Genomic DNA, 18,064 nt, shown 5'->3' with positions numbered 1-18,064 from the left:
AGAACAAAACACAGATTTCAGTATTTATTCACTGCATACATACTGAATAAAAATCAGAACGTTATTACTTCCAAGCACACCTGTATTATTTTGCAAGGAAATAAGGCATTTGGGACAACTCTGATTGGAGGAAAGGGGAATGTCTCCTCAGAGGGTGTTTAGCTTTCATTAGAATAGAAAGAATGGGAATATTCTTCAGTGTTTTATTAAGGTGGTAAAGAGTAGAACAACACAGAAAATAAAGGTAAAAAATTGCAGTACTTAGATTTTTAAAGAATACAACAGAACTCCCCCGTATGGAAGCCTTTCCAAGATTGCTTTGCTGATGTCTCTATTTTGACCCTGTGTGAAATGGATCAGTAGACAAGAGAGGATATCTGCAAATTAAATAAGTAAAACACAGAAGGAAAAAAAAGAGCCATATACCTCTTACAATTTTTTTTTAATTATCAGTATAATTCTCTAAAAGTTTTCTTAATTCCTTGGAAATAACAAATACAAATTGAAATAGGGTACTTGTTATGAATAATTTTATAAACTTTTCATTTTATATTATTTTCATTTGTATAAAACTGTGTTTATTATTTAATGCATGTAAAAGGATATCGAAACACGGGCTGAATCTTTCAAAGATTGAAGCAGTGCTCTAAAACACAAGAAAAGGGGAAGGAGTAGCAATTACAAGCCACATCTCTTGGCTGACAAAGAAGAGCCATATGTGTGACATTCATTGCCTATCCTGATGTGACCCATCCACTCTCACCTGCTACCCTCAAAGTGCAGTTTCTAACAAAATGGTGTAGTAAGAGAATCCTCTATAGATTCCTAAAATGCCTTATTTATTTTTTTCACATTAAGGAATTTTCTACAATTTCCATCTATTGTAGTTATGAATCTAATTTACATAGTGAAATGATTTAATGCAGAAGTGCAATTAAGCCATTACTTTTAGAGTAGTAATTGTCTTTGAATGTGTAATGGCTATCCATATATTTCTTTTTATGAATTTCATGAAGAAATTGTAGTATTTTTCATTTCCTATAGGAGAGTTCCTCAGGCTTATCTCTGGATTTATTGGCTGATTTTTTGGCAAATGTAAATATTTTGACGCCTTTTAGCTTTAACTTGCCTAATAGAAATAATGATTCAGTATATTTGCCTCTGTATTTATGAAGAAAAGATGTCTGGAGTGGGGAGAAGGTTTCTTCCACACCTTTACATATTGATTTTTTAAAGATTCATGTTCACACCTGTTTTTAAAATTCATATCCACTCCCAATATTCATAGTTGAACATTTTTATTGCTTGCTCTAAAATTTCTCCTTTAACCTAAACTTGAGTTCAAACTGATGCGCCCTTCCAGATATGGAGATAGATAATGAAGAACATTTGCAACACTCAGCAAGGTGCCTGGGTAATTGTACACATTCCCAAATATTTTCCTTTCTAGCTTTTTCTGTCAATAAATTCCATGTGTCAATAAATTCCATAAGACTCTCTAAAGGTAGCAGATTAATTATAAGAAACTTCTTGAGAGTTGAATATCTTTGGACAGGATAGGAGAAAGTGGGCCACGGGATTATGTATACTGCTTGAAGGAGTCAGAGGCCAGCTAGAAAAAAATTTCCAAAGGGAAGTTATCCATTAGAATAGGCATGACAAATCCACAGACAAGAAATGGCTGGCTCCCTCGGCTCCCTCAGCTCCTCAGATCTGTGCACCCTATGGGTGAATCCTTCTTTGGCTCTATCTTATTTAATTTGTGAACCAACCCTCCAATATCAGACTCCCATCTCCTTTCTATTTTTATTTTCCCTTCAGAGCATTTATCAGATCTAATATAGTGATATTCTACTTGTTTATTTAATTATCTATCTCTCTCTCCCAACCAGAGTACTTAAACTCAATGTAGTAAGAGGTCTTTATTCACCACTGTATTTCCAGAACCTAGGATAGAGTTTGACATATAGTATTCACTAAATAAAACTGAAAGGAGTTAATGAATGAATGAAGCAAAGAAGCAATCAATATACTACATTGTGTACCCATACCATAGTTTAGTCACTCAATTAGTGCCCTAGGAATGATTATTGATAATATTCATTATTTTCATCATGACAGTTATTACTGTAGTCAATTTTTATGCTTTTATTTCTATGAGAAAGATTACAAGCCGTGGAAGCAATGAGTCAAAATGTGCATGCATTTTAAATTACATAAGATAATAGATATTGCCTGACTGCTTTGTAAGAAGATTAGGGCATTTTGCATTTTTACCAGCAAGACATGAGAGTTAACTTTTGCCTGCATCCCTAATAGCAAAAAATATTACCATTCATTTTTTTCCATTTTGATGAATATGCTATTATATTTCATTGTTAATTAAATTTGTATTCTCTTTATTAGTAGTGAATTTGAACATTAAAAAATGGGGGGAAACTAAAAAGCACAGTTTTCAGCTTATCTGATATTAATGTTATCACCCCTACATTCCGTTTTATCACATTTGTTTAATATCTTTGTTAAAAACTTCGATCAGCTTTCCTTTATTATATTCATTTAAGTGTCTTTCTTGTGAAAACCCATAGTTTGGTTTTGATTTTTTAATATGACAGTGAGCAAACGTTGGGGTGTTTTAGTTTTTGTTTTTGTTTTTGTTTTTTCTTTTTTTGAGACGGCATTTTGCTCTGTTGCCCAGGCTGGAGTGCAATGGCATGATCTCGGCTCATCGCAACCTCATTCTCCAGTGTTCAGGCGATTCTCCTACCTTAGCCTCTCCAGTACCTGGGATTACAGGCATGAGTCACCACGCCCGGGTAATTTTGTGTTTTTAGTAGAGACGCGGTTTCTCCATGTTGGTCAGGCTGGTTTCGAACTCCTGACCTCAGATGATCTGCCCGCCTCGGCCTCCCAAAGTGCTGGGATTACAGGGGTGAGCCACCACACCCAACAGGTTTTTGTGTTTTTAATAATTAAGGATGTGGTTAAGTCAACATAAGGCAGAGAAAAATATTCTGATAAGATATAGAATGTTTGTCTTCAGGCATTTTATACTGAAGACAAATAAAAATGTATTTTACAATCTCTTCTTTATAGCAGACAAAAAATCCAATAACATTTTGTCATTTTAATAAAGAGAGAAAAATCAAATTTTAGTTTTGCATCAGTATAATATTTGATACTATTGTTAAAAATCTTATAAGAAATCTTTTAAAAATTAGCCAGCATTGATGATGAAAAAATGTTTTTCATGAATCTTTTATACTTTTTACATTTTATTCATTTTGTACACATTTTTAGGATGATTAGTCATTTTCTATTAGGATAGCACTATATTTTTTAAAAAAAGTCTTGTATATCTTGTTTACAAAGTTGCCTTATGTCATGATTTTTCCTAAGAAAATCATTTATAATTTTTTGTTATAATAATTTTCACTTTATAGCTATAATTATGAGGTGGATAATTGTAAGGTTTGTCAGCATTTTGTAGTAAATAAGCAGATATTATGAATATAAATTTTACACATTTTTAATATCCATATACTTCTTTATGGTATATCATTTTAATGTGGCAAGAATGAACATGTTTATTAACAGAGCCAAGTATATACAGCTTCTCTAAACTATAAAAATAAGAGATAAAAAGTATATAATTTACAAAGCAGGCTTTTGTGTTTTATCTTTTTAAAAATGATCTAGATATTAGATTAGATATTAAGGAATACCTATTAACTAACTTAATCTAATATACATCTATTTTAAATTACCAAAAGTTCTTGGAGATTTTTTTAAGTTGGCTTTATTAAAAAACATAATTACTATTGAAATAAAGCTTGTCATCTACATGATTTAATTTGGTTAAAAATAAATTTATGGTTTCTGGGTTTTTTTGTTTGTTTTTGTTTTTGTTTTTTTTTTAAATGGAGTCTCACTCTGTTGCCCAGGCTGGACTGCAGTGGTGCCATCTCAGCTCACTTCAATCTCTGCCTCCTGGATTCAAGCAATTATCCTGCCTCAGCTTCACAATTAGCGGGGAATACTGGTGTGTGCCACCACACCAGCTAACTTTTGTATTTTTAGTGGAGACGGGGTTTCACCATGTTGGCCAGGCCAGTCTCAAACTCCTGACCTCAGGTGATGCGCGCCCACCTCTGCCTCCCCAAGTGCTGAGATTACAGGTATGAGCCACTGCTCCCAGCCAAATTTATGTTTTTTATAATCTCAAACACTTAGTAGATATAATGCTAACAATTGCATCAGTATACCTATATATGTTTAGGAAAAATATATCCAAATAGAATAATAATGTAAGCTATGTTATATTTAATGCTGATAACACTAGAATCATAGCTATGTTTTATTAAATAATATAAAACCAGTCATTTTTGCCAGTCTTTTTAAAATTATGTGAACTGAATTTTTAAAACAGAGTTATTCTTAGTAACCCTATGCCTAACCATTCCATTTGCATATAGAAAACGTGACAGTAGGCCTGCATAATAATGTATAAAAATGCTTGTTTGTGTTTTTTATTAAATGTTGTTTATTTTATTATTTTCCTTAATTTTAAAATTATTTGTTATTGATGCTCAGTGAATAGAACTATATATTCTTGAATAGTAATTAAAATCAGAAAATTAACCAAATCACCTGTTTCTTCTAACAGCAATCTCTATTTTTATTAGTTATTACTTCCAAAGTATTTTGTGCTTGTTTATATTTAGTGTCAAAATAGTGATATTATGTGCAAACATGCAAGAGAGGGCCAAATCACACGTTTTTCTGGTTGTGCAAAGAAGAATGCTTAAATGCTAATATCTATTGTTTAATGTGTACAATATTACCTTTGACTTAGATCTTTGTCTTTTGATGAATCTGTATCTCCAATTACATTTAAATTATTAATCTAATGTTCATTAAAATGGTCACTTTTTACTATCTAGAAATACCATAGAGCTTGTTTTCTGTAATATTAGAATATGTGTGAATAGAATATATAGTTTCTTAAAAACTAATTCTCAATATTTACATCTGTTTGGTCTAACTTTAAAGACTAGCATACAAGTGGAAAGTTAATGAATGACTTCAAGAGGTGCATCTGAGCTGGTGCTGAGCTGCTTGGCACACAGGAGGAGAAAGCAGAAGGGATGCTAGCATGTGTCTTCTTTGTCAATACTTTATCTCCTTAAATAATCTGAAAAATTCAGCACTCTGTCTCACTGCAAAGTCTTAGATACGTGATCTTTTCCAACCCCAAATATAGGGCAGTAAAGGCCATAGGTACAATCCAGTAAAGTTGGCTGGAAATAGTGGCCACAACAAGGGCCAATGCTTTGCCAAACGTTGTTGAGCATGATTGCAAATATTAAGTTGAACCTTATGAAATTACCAATTTTTGAACTACAAAACAATAGTTTTTAGAGGTCAACCTGATATAACTCATCTAAGAACTGACTACTTGTTATATTTAAGTTAGTCTTTAGACTTTAATCTATTTTCTTTCCCTGAGTGACACATACCTTTTATTTGTGTTTAATTTCCCGGTTGTGTTATAATAGGTAAGAATACAAATTAAGCCATAATTTTTTTTCTCTTTTTCCTAATCTCATGATCCAGGATCATAATCTCATTCTTAGTATTTATATCCGAACTGCATGGTCGCTAATGATCCGTAGGCTGAGTGCAGAAGGGTAGCATACTCTCTAACTTCATTTGTTTCCTAATCATAAACCAGATTGCTAAAAACTGTGAGTACAGATTACTCTTAGGGACTAACCATTGCCTGCTGACTTCTCTGTGACTTGCAGAAAGTGTTATAGAATTTTTGATTAATATAATTCCTCATAGTAAAGGCACATCCTTCATATTTGCCTTTTACTTGTCCTAGAACACTCTTCCCCCAGGTATCTCTATGGCTCACTCCCTCACTTCATCCAGCTTGTTGCCCAAACATTCCTCAATAGGTGCCTTCCCTTCCACCCCATCTAAAATAGCAACAGCACCCCAGAGCATCCACCTCCTCTTTATGCTGCTTCATTATTCTTTCTAGCAAATATTGCTACCTGATATACAAATGTTTACTAGTTTATTTTCTCTCTCTTCCACATAAAATATAAGCACTCTAAGGTCAATAGTTTTCCACTGTAGAACCTGCAGGCACTAGAAAAGGCCTGGCATATGGTAGGGACTCAATAACAATTTGTTAAACGAATAAACCAAAAAGTCTAATCATAAATTGTTACCTAGACAATGTCCTAACTTCAGAAGAGTGATAAATTAGCCTGTAGCTGCTTGCTTATATTTGCTACATAACATAGTTTCCAAAAGGGCAAGATTCTGATGATAGCAGAATTGGATTAAAAGGGTAAAAGCTTAATGAAATTTAAATGGAAAGATATTTTGCTTTTTCAAAAAAGTCAATGAACCTTGAAAGTGGAATATAGTTTTATAAAGAAAGGGGGATTTTCTAGCCTCACATACCATCAAATCAACATTGCTATATATTTTGCATTAGTTAACATTGAAAATATAATGAAATATAGTCTTTTTAGTAGCTATTTTAGTAATTATACTTAACTCTTAAACACATTATGATAGTAACCTGAGATTTTAATCAACCAAATTGTATTACAGCATTTGCATAAAGAATTCCACAGTCATTACTCAAGAATTGTATTTTACTTGAATCTTGGACAGTGTAAATATTTCGTAGCTAAGTGATTTGAGTTGACAAAATGGTCAAAAATGTCATAGCTGTAAAAAAAAATGGAGTTTATACAGTCTGTCATTATTTTTTAATAATCGACACCTAATTTTTATTTTATGAAGTCAGACTTCTTAAATATATTTTGTTTGGATTTACTTCAGAGCTATCACTGAAAAACAAAGGAATGATCATAGAAAAGTAACTAAGATGGTAAAAATCTTAAAATGTGTTTTACGATAAGAAGTTGAAGAAAATGCAGCTATTTAGCCTCTCATCCTATTATCATTAGCATGAAAATGCTTGGTGATGCTTTATTCAATAAGAATATGTTGTGTCTATTATTATCAAGATACCTTGATTTTATTTTTTAAATCTCCAAAAATTGCATAGCAGAAATACTATACCCAGGCTTTTACAAATATGGCTGCAATCGAGAATATATAGTTCTTGAAAGTGACATTGTACTAATTTTCCTTTTAACAATTTGGAGAGCATCAGGACATTAGCATCATATGCAAAATCCCCAGATTAGCAGAGTCTGACTAAGATTAAGATAATGTCTTATATCTGCTTTCCTACACGCCAAATGTTCTCCTCAGTCAGAGAAAATGATAGAATTACTTAAACCTCCAGGGTAAATGAATACATTCTAATTTCTTACCAAGATATTGCTCACTTTATGTCATGCTGTCTTCACATTAAGAGAAAGACTGAATTTGGAATCAGATGGTTTAAAACAATGCCACATTTTAATGCAATTAGGAGTCTTCTAGGTATAGCAGGAGACTTCATCTTTTGAAAACAAAATATTTGAGAAGATTAGATAAATTTTCTTATTTCAAGTAATAAAATGAGAGATCCAGATCATTGCTTATTTTGGTTCTAATTATTGAGACATCTGGCATCTTATTCTCTTTTACTGTGTAGACTCTTAACTCCTTATAATAAAATTTAATTATATGCTTAAGTATTACTAAGGTATTGTCTTAAGATTTGTATATTTTAATTTTGCTGAAATTATACGATTCATATATAGCTAAATTAATGTAATCACATGTAGTTTAAAAGTATTGCTCTAAAATAAAAGTACTAAATGATTGATGTACTGCAGTAAAATTATTTTGTTACATTATCGTGTCCTGAGAAATTACTGCATTGGATCTTCTAGGAACCAAACTTTTGATTATCCTTTATTCTATAGGAACCATATTATTCCAAACAATGGCAATTGCTATCAGCATTGGCTATTTTTTAACATTTCTCACTGGGTGAATGAAATGTTGTCAACCTTATTACATTCTGTTTTTAATAATGTAAATATTTAATTTCAAAATAAAGCCATGTAGGGTGTTCAAGCAATTTTAGCCAGTCATCTGAACTATCAGAACCTATTCAAAATGAAACAACCCCCCCAAAAAAAAACAATGAAGACGTTAAGAAATCTGCAGAAAAATAAAACAAAACAGAAAATTTTATGTTACCACATATATTTAGTCAATTGTAGTCAATTATAAACATTATTCCTTTTAAACTTTACTCCAATGCCAGTTGAGTAATACATAAAATCCTTGAATGTTTGCAAAATAGATGTCTTGAAAGCATCAAGAAGTGATAGTTAAAACCAATAGAAAAAGTATACATAAAAACAAGTAAAATAACTAAAAAAAAATTATTTGGGGTTGTTTAATGTGAAAACAAATGACTATATACCACTGCAGTCCTTGAACCATATGCTAGCCAATACAAAAGCCATTAATTTTATGATGATTCCTTTGAGACATTAATGAGTGTTAAATGATTTGCAACATATCACAGCAAGGAAGAATCCATATAACATTGTATATTTTCCATTTTCTTTATTTTTATATTTTGTATTTTGATTGCACAAGTAATGCATTCTTATTTTTTAAAAATAACACGTGGAGGTATATTAAGAGAATATCTTTTCACCAACTCCATTCATTCCCTTTCTTCATGAGGCAGAAAATGTTAGCAGCCTGAGTTATATGATTTTCCAATACTGCTTTCTTTTTTTTTAGACAGAGTCTCATTCTGTTGCCCATGCTGGAGTGCAGTGGCATGACCTCAGCTCACTGCAACCACCACCTCCCAGGTTCAAGCAATTCTCCTGCGTCACCCTCCCAAGTAGCTGGGATTACAGGCATGTGCCACCATGCCTGCTAAATTTTGTGTTTTTAGTAGAGACAGGGTTTTGCCATGTTGGCCAGACTGGTCTTGAAATCCTTACCTCAAGTGATGCACTCACCTCGGCCTCCCAAAGTTCTGGGATTACAGGAGGGAGCCACCATGCCCAACCAAATCTACTTCATTTTCATACAAAGATATGTACTTACATAAACAGGCCTATTTTTAACAAATATAAGCTCATACTATGCACAGTATGTGCCAGCTTGCTTATTACTACTGTTTATTTTAACCTTTTAACACTTCATTGTGTTGCAAATATTTTCTCACTACATCCTTTCTATTTTGACTTTAGAATATCTCTTAGTTCATATTCTTTAAGAAAGTCTTTCTCACAAAAATACTGATTTGTATATTCTCCTAATGTATATATTTTTTGCACTTAAATCTTTAAACCTATTTACAATTTATGAATGTGAGCTCGGATTCTGGCAATAAATTATGTACCCTTATGAATTGAAAATAATATATTTACAGCTAATTTATATTTATTCTTATGCTTGAATTTTCTTTTTAAATGCTACCTATTCATATTTCTTTCTGTTATTGATTTCTACTGTAATTCTGGTTAGTTTTGGTATCAGACTTTGAATGATTTTAGTTCTTTAAATTTGTTGAGGTCTATTTTATGGCTCAGAATATGTCCCATCTGCACCTAAAAGGAACATGTATTCTGTTAGTATTTCTTGGACTATTCTGTCAATATAAATTATGCCAAGTTTGTTGACAATGATTTTCAGATCTATATCCTTACTCTTTTTCTATCTACTTACTTTAGTGAGTACTTTTAGAACAGCATTGACGTCTTCAGATGTAATTGTCTATTTCTCTGTTCAGTTCTATTAGATTTTTTTCTCAGGTATTCTGAAGACTCTTTTAAGATACATTATACATTTAGGGTTACTGTATCTTCTTGTTGAACTCTTTATCATTATGTGATGTATGTTGGTTAATGGGTACAAAAACACAAATAAAAAGTAATAAGATCTCATGTTTGATAGCACAGTGGAGTAACTATAGTAAACTGTAATTTATTGTATGTTTCAAAATAACTAGAGAAGAGGACTTGGAATGTTCCCAAAACAAAGAAGTGATAAATGTTTGAGATGACAGATACTCCAATTACCCTGATTTGGTCATTATTTGTTGCATATTTGTTTCCAAATATCACACATACCCATAAATGTGTAAAGATATTATATATCCATAAAACTTAAAAAAATTCATCTTCCTTTTTTAAAATATATTTTCACTGGGTAAAGTATACTGGATTGAGAGCTTTGTGTTTTGTTTTGTTTTGTTTCAGCATGTTACCCCTGTCATGCCACTGTTTCTGGCTTGTGGGTTTCAGCTGACAAATCCGCGATTTTCTTTACTACTCTGGTGAAATATGTATTTTAGAGATGTTTCTCCTCATCACTCTTTAAACAGTTTGACTATGGTGCATGTAGATTTTGTTTGTATATCTGTTTGTTCGATTGGTTGGTGTTTATTCTGTTTAGTGTTCTCTAAGATTCTTATCTCTGTGGTTTGATGTCTTTCATTAATTTTGGAGAATTCTAAATTAATCATTGAAATATTCTTCGACCCCATTTTTCTCTTTCTTCTTCTTCTGACATTTTAATTACTTCTCTCTTGATAATAACCACAGCTCTATTATGTTCTGTTTTCCTCCTACTCCTTTTCACCTTCTTCTTCTTCTTCCTCCTTTGTCTTCTCTCTACCTCCTCCTCCTCCTCCTCTGTTTTATTTTCTTCTCTTTCTCCTTATCATCCTCTGCCTCCTCCTCCCAAACAATTGTATTTGTTTCTTTCCTATAGTTTCCATCTCTAGTTTTAATGCAAGTGTTCACCATTTACACTACAGCCTTTAACCTATTAAATCATTGTAATTTTAAATTATTTCTCTGATTATGTCCACATTTGTTATTTCTAATCTGGTTCTATCAAGTGCTTTGTCTCTTGGCAGTGTTTATTGTTGGTTTATTTTCTTCTTCCTTTCATATATGTCTCTATCGTTTTGGTTAAAACTGGATATATTGTGCAGAACAGTAGAGATGGATGTAAATAACATTTGTGCCTGGAAATAGTGATGCCTCTTCTTTTGCATGGCTTTTAGTACGGCAGTTGAGCCAGTCTATTCTGATAATTAAACCAAGTTTTGGCTTTTATTTTTTTCTTGTTATCCTCAGTGCATCTCAGGCTTCAAGTAACTACAGCATTGCCTTGTGCTTAGCGTGAGACTGGCTTGCCACAGCCTTTTTCTCCACTTGTTTCTTGATTTTTCCTTTGCAACTGAGCCTCAGAGAGGGTCCCCCTTCTTGATTGTACCCCTCCACCATTGATAGAAGGTTGGCACTTCTTAAGCAACATTTGCTACTCTGGTAGTGGGAGCATTCCTTCACATTTTTGTTAAGCTACAGCTTTAGGAAGATACTGTGTATCTGAATCTCAAAGATGGGACTTTCTTAGAAATCCTATTGCCCCACTAGTGGAAGAGGTTCTTTAATGGTCTGTACTCAGGATATTCTCCTGATCCTTTCCTAGGTACAGCTGTGCTTTTAACTCTTTTCCTTTGGTACAAGGGATCCTCACCTATATCTAGAGAGTGACAGGATGTTGGGCTCACCCCTCGGAATTTAAGGTTTTCTTCCATAAGGTATGTAGGGAAGATGGATGTGGATGGGAGTTCACATCTTTCCCACAGCAGCTTCTGCTTCTCAGGTGGTTTCTTGAGTCTCTTATCTTGCCCTAAGTCTTCTCTGAGAGCACACACTGAGATCCTGGAGTCATGTCTGTCAATGTTTATGAATTCCTCTTCTTTTTGTGGTTTCCAAAGGTTATTTACTGTCATGTTAGCCTACACTCAGCCTTTAGCAATTCACTGAAAGTATAAATTGAATTCTTCTTATTAGCTTACATGGTATTTGGTATCTGTCTCAAGTAAGCCAGTGTTCACATTCCATCCTCTCTTGGAGGCACATGTCTTTTTTTAGATTCTGGGTTACTGCATTGCTCTAGGACATAAACTCACTTATGGATTCAAGAAAATTGTGGTTTTGCTAATTACTCAGACTTTTCTTATTGTTTATTTGTGAACAATACTCTTTTCAACTTCTCACATTCTGGGTGAAACCAGTGATTCCTTGCCTTTAATCCTAAATAATATTTTCATGAATGGAGACTATTGGGTTGAAAGTTTTCAATTATTTTTTTTCTTCACTTAATGATGTTATTCAACTCATTTTTGGTCTCTAAAATTTCTGACGAGATGCCAGACAAATTGAATTATTGTTTACTTTTATGTGTCATATTCTTCCTGCTGCTTTCAAAATTGGCCTTAATTTTTAGGTCTTGAAAGTTTGACTTGATTAGGAATGACCTTTGTGTCATTCTGCTTGAAAAATCCTGCATATCTTTAATTTGTAAATGTAAGCATTTAAGCAAATTTTCTGCCATTGCTTCTTCAAATATTTTCTTACATGATTATCTTTCTTCTCTCTTCTGGAACTTCAAATGTATATGTCATAGCACTTGATATTACCTAACAGTTCCCTGAGGTTCTATTTAGTTTTTTCTCAATCTTTTTTTTCAAATTAGATAATTTTGATTGATCTATATTCATGTTTACTTAGCTTTTCCTTTGTGAATTTAGTTTTAATTTACAAGGTTTTTTTGTTACTGTCATTCTTACATTCCCATTTAGTTCATTCTTATAATTTCTATTTCTCTACTGTTAGTTTCTATTGTTACAATTATTACAAGCATGTTTTCTTTTACCTTATTGAATTTAACAATTTTAGTTGCTTTAAAATGATATCCGCTAATCCGAACAACTGGATCATCTCAAATTTATTCTTAATTGATTATCTTTATTTTTTTTTTTGAGAATGAGTTCCATATTTCTGATTTTTAACATGTCTCAAAATTCAGGATGGTGTTCCGGACCTTAGGAATATGGAATTGTGTGATGCTGTGTTGCATTATTTTTCCCCAGAGAGTGTTGCTTGATTGTTTAACAGATGATTAACTTTGTTGATCTCAAAATGGAAACTCACTTTCTTGGGTGCCAGCTTCAATCTCAATTCAGTGTTCTAGTCTTTAGCAGAGGTGATTGAAGCCTGTGGAATACATATGTTGCTGATAGATCATCCAAGTTTTGGGTAGGTGGTATTTGGTGATAATTTATCTCATTTTCTTCTTGGATTTCTTCGGCTTTCCTCAGTGGCTATACACAACTTTCTGATTCTCCAGGCTAAAAAGTCTGCATTTTTTTTCTACCAGTGTTACTGTTACCTTGCACCATGAAAACTCTGCCTACCCCCAACTCAAAAAACAGCAAAAACTGGAAATTCACTACACATAACCTCCTTCCTCAACATGCAGACTACAACAAGAATCTACCTACTCTATTAACTCTTCATAGCCTTCCTGCTTTAGAAAAAAAAAAAAGTCTAGAATTTAATTATCTGCAGCAGTGTTCATTCTGTAAGACCATATTCAACAATTGCTGAAAGTGGAATCTAAAATAATTTTTAAAATGACAGTTTGAAGAAAGGAATTTTGTCTTACCTGTCCTTGAATATTCAAGGCCTAGTAGTGTGCACTGAATCTTGTGTGGACCAGAATGGTGCTTTTCTTTTCATTACCTGCTGTTTACCCCTTCCCCTCGCTGAATCTGACAGTATTACAGTACTTTAAAAATATTAAACTTTCATTAGTGAGGACAATTCAGTCATTCAGAATAGGTTTTGAAGTGCACATTTACCCAGATTTTGCTTTCATTTGAATGATTTTACTTTGATTTATGTTCATCAACAGCTATGCTATTGATTTACTTGAGGACTAAGCAAGTAAAATTGATAATATAGGCCTACTAGTTCATAAGATTGGGAAGCATACTGCTTATGTGTCTACATTCTAGAAGTAAATAACCTCATTTACTACAATAACATAAATAATCAGGAAATGTTGAATTTTTTCTTGTAAATATTTATGTTTGATAGCTTCTGCTTTTCTGAATTTTTTGAAATATCTTTGAAGAGAAGAGACATTGCTTGACAATTCTTACAAGAGATGACATGTCTTGTAGGGCTCTGGTGCTTTCCAAGGGATTACAAAGATTGGTAAGTGTGGGAGGATGAGGAAGCAGGACAAGCAAAAGCATTTTCAGTATTAAAAAGCACACTGTGGTCTGGACCTGGAAGTTGTAATCTATTAATAGTACTGATACCATAGGGTTCAGCAATTAAACATAAGTATTTGCCTTATTTCATGTAATCCTTACAATTCTGCAAAGTAGTCATTATTTACTTCACTTTATAGTTGAAATGGTTGAGAGGGAAAACCCAAAGTCACACAGTAAATGGTAGAGCTAGGATTTAACCCCAGGTTTTTTGGTCTAAGAAATGTAACTTTTATGTATTTATATACCTTTTTTGAGACAAGGCCTCACTTTGTGACCTGGGCTAGAGTGCAGTGGTGCAATCATAGCTCATTGCAGCCCCAAACTCCTAGGCTCAAGTGATCCTCCTGCCTCAACCTTCTCAGTAGTAGCTGTGACTGTAGGTGCATACCACCACAACTGGCTTAGTTTCTTATTTTTTATAGAGACATGGGGTGATCCTCCCACCTTGCGTCACAAAGCACTGGGATTAATGGCCTGAGCCACCACACTGGGCTTGAAACCTATACTCTTTCACTAATCGTGTCATCTCCCAATCAATCTCTCAGAGTCTAAGTAATAGCAAACCAATATCAAGTACGTGACTCAGCTAGGTTGCAATAACTGCCTCTGGTATACATGTACATGCTGGCACATATACATGCTTGCACAGAGAATGTTTTCCTATTGCATTTTACCTAGCTTGGGAATGTTTACAAAATATTAATAACAATTATGTTGCTTTTATTATACTGTTTCTCAACGTTTTTTTATTTTCATGTAAATAAAAAATAACTTAGATTGAGATAGGTCAATATATGCATTCAAAACTATTAGAATTATATTAAAAACCTCTATCAAATCTCTAGAGAAAGATTTTTGTTCATTTAATTCTTTCTGTGTTTTGTTTGCTTACATTTATTATTGGCCTGTGTGCTAACTATTCAAAATTTACAAAATGTATCTGAGTTTTAGAACCTTGGCATTTAATAATTACAAACGTGTTTGTAATATTCATATTTTTCACAGTTAAAAATGTTTTCTCAGTGTCCCTCAGTCTTTGTATTTCTGCCTAAAGGAATTATTTTAAATCATTACTTTTAATGCAATTATTTACTTATTGTTTATTTCCTTGATAATTTTCTATACCTTTAGGTGAAGATTTTTTATGTTAATGTATTCCATAAGTCATGGAATCTGCATCCAGCAGATTTTTAGGTGGTTATATTTCTTTCTTTTTACAATTAAAGAATGATCTCTTCTCTAACATTATTTTCATCAGGACACGTAGGATATTGGTCTTTTTCCTTAACTTAGTCCTTGAGTGAGTGTTGTTAAGTATTTTCCTTCCTAGATCCCTTTGTTAAGCTGTACCTGCCAGCTAATAATGATAAATTTGTACTGTTTGGGTTGTATTCTCTACCTGTAATCTCACTTAGTTTTCAGCATCCAAAGTTGTCAATGTTATCTAAGAAGATGAGGAGTCCAATTCATATTTTAAAATGTCCTTTGAAACCCAGCAGCAAATATTTTTGTTGTTTTTTGTTTGTTTGTTTGTTTTTTGTTTTTTTCTTTTCTTTTGTTTTGAGATGGAGTCTCGCTCTGTCACCAGACTGGAGTGCAGTGGTGTGATCTCGGCTCACTGCAACCTCCACTTCCCGCGTTGAAGTGATTCTCTTGCCTCAGCCTCCCAAGTAGCTGGGACTACAGGCACCCACCACCACACTTAGCTAATTTTTGTATTTTTAGCAGAGAGGGAGTTTCATCATGTTGGCCAGGATAGTCTCGATCTCTTGACCTCCTGATCTACCTGCCTTAGCCTCCCAAAGTGCTGGGATTACAGTCGTGAGCCACCACGCCCAGCCCAGAAAAATGTTTTTTATCTGCTTCCTCCTCTCCTTCTGTCCCTCTGTCAAATTTCTCTCCATCACAAAGTACTATTACTGGTTTAACTCTTTTTAGATTTTCAAATTTTACCTCATGTGTTGTATCCTTTATTGAGCATTTGGGGCACTTTGCGCTATTTTCTTTTTTCTCTGTTCTAAAGCACCGGCTCTACCACTTGTCACTTTGGGTTTATTGTTGTTTGAATGCACATTTATATCTGTTCCATATTTGGTATTCTTCACGCATGTGCCCCAATCTTTACAGTGTTTGTTTGGCATATACTTAGCACTTAATTCATTTAATCAGTCTTTACAAAATATTTTTAAATTCATACTATTTGCCAAGCATTGCCCCAGCCATTCAGGATTCCAACAGTGAATAAATAGACCTTTTTCACTTCATGGGCCACCCTCTGAGTCTACCTTCCTGATTTCTTCTCACCTGTTTGATATCTAAATGTTGGTAGTCCCAAAGACTTGATACTTTTTCTTCTGGCTGTAATCATTACCTTTAAGATGTTGTTCAGTATCCCATTTAGAAAATCAGCTATATACAGATGATCTTCAAATTTATACTTCCAGCTTTGATGCCCAGAATCTTACATTTAACTTTGTGTTCCAATCTTCTCTTGAAAGCTCAACAGGCATTTCAAACTTAACAGATCCAAAGCCAGATACCCCATACAAACACACTCTTCTGCTGTCTTTCTCAACTCAGTAAACATCAAGTCCATTATTATCAGTGGATCAGGTCAATCACCTGGAAGCCATCCTTGAGAAAAAAGAAGCAGAGATGAAGATGGGTGATCTCTAGGTAAAAGGCAAGTTTTTACTGTGACCTCTGTGAGTGAGCAGACCACTCATGCTCTGACCCCGTCACCTGCCACTTTCTCCTCATCCACTCTACTCCAGTCATGTTGGTTCATTTTTTTTCTGCAGTGACATTAATCATGCTCTGACCATAGATCTGTTACTCTTCCTCTTCCCTCTACCTGGAATGCCCTTCCCTCACTCCCCCAGATTAGTCATAATTTCACTTCCTTTATATTTCTGCTCAAATAATCTCTCTTTAGAGACATTGTGGTAGGAAGAATTCTAAAGATGTCCCTCCCATGGTTTCTGACTCCTTGTTATTCAGCCACACAGCAGTCTAGGTACTGCTATGATATGAAGGTATTTGCAAATGTAAGCAAGTCGCACTTAAACTGTTAACATATCCAAAAGGAAAATCTGAAAGAGTAAAGACCGCAAAGGTGGCAACAGAATTTGTGAAGAAGGTTTCTTTGGAAAGAGCTATGCTATGATTCCACCATTCCTATAAGGAGGGATGAGGGTGCGTACACTTCAAATTGTGAGAGGGATTTCAACAGAACCACTCAGACAGCTTTTTATGTGTTCCCAGACAAGCAGACTGTGGCCTGAATTTCACCAGAAAAATCTAAAAGTCAGAGGCAGCCGTGATCTGCTTACTTATTTGTTGTCAAAGGAAAGTTGCTGCTGCTTTGAAATTAAAGGTCTGGGCAAGAAATACAAGAATATTTACTGTGGATCAGATTTGAATGCCACAGGTGAGAACAAATGTACATTCTGCCCAAGACGGCTGTTGGGAATACAGAGTAAACTCCAGTGGAAACGTGGATCACAGATATCCAGGGACAAAGAGGTGGTAGCCAGAGAAAAATATCACATATGACAAGACGTATGTTTGTATGTTTACTCTGCAGACCCCTGGAAGACCCAAAAAGGGATCTAGGGGTATAAAAATAGATGAAACCTTTAAAACCTGATAGGCCCATACAGCACAAAGTCTTCCTAAGACAGTTATCAATTTGATAAGAAACTCCCTGTCCACTCTTACGTATCTTTCATTCATCCACGTAAAAACTGGAGGTGGTCATAAAAAAGATGGAGGAGGAGAGTTAGAAGTAAAAATAGAGAAGGATTAAGGAAACATCATTTTCTCCTTACCTGGCTTTGCACCAGCAAAATATCCAGCTACAGAAAGAAAGAATCAAATTTGGAATTGTGATTATTATATAACATTAGACATTTTGCAATGCCAATTATCTTACATTTGTACCTTACAAGGACAATACAACTTTTT

The 18,064-nt window shown here is 33.8% G+C and overlaps 1 protein-coding gene across 3 annotated transcripts in view; it reads left to right on the top strand.

The window, feature by feature from the left end:
* SPOCK3 (SPARC (osteonectin), cwcv and kazal like domains proteoglycan 3) overlaps window positions 1-18,064 on the top strand; it is a 511,232-nt gene that overhangs the window by 457,191 nt on the left and 35,977 nt on the right.

The sequence above is a fragment of the Pongo abelii genome, chromosome 3 (genome assembly GCF_028885655.2).
Source record: "Pongo abelii isolate AG06213 chromosome 3, NHGRI_mPonAbe1-v2.0_pri, whole genome shotgun sequence".
NCBI classification, from domain to species: Eukaryota; Metazoa; Chordata; class Mammalia; order Primates; family Hominidae; genus Pongo; species Pongo abelii.
Note: the sequence above shows the minus strand (reverse complement) of the source record. Positions and strands in the feature narration are given on the sequence as shown.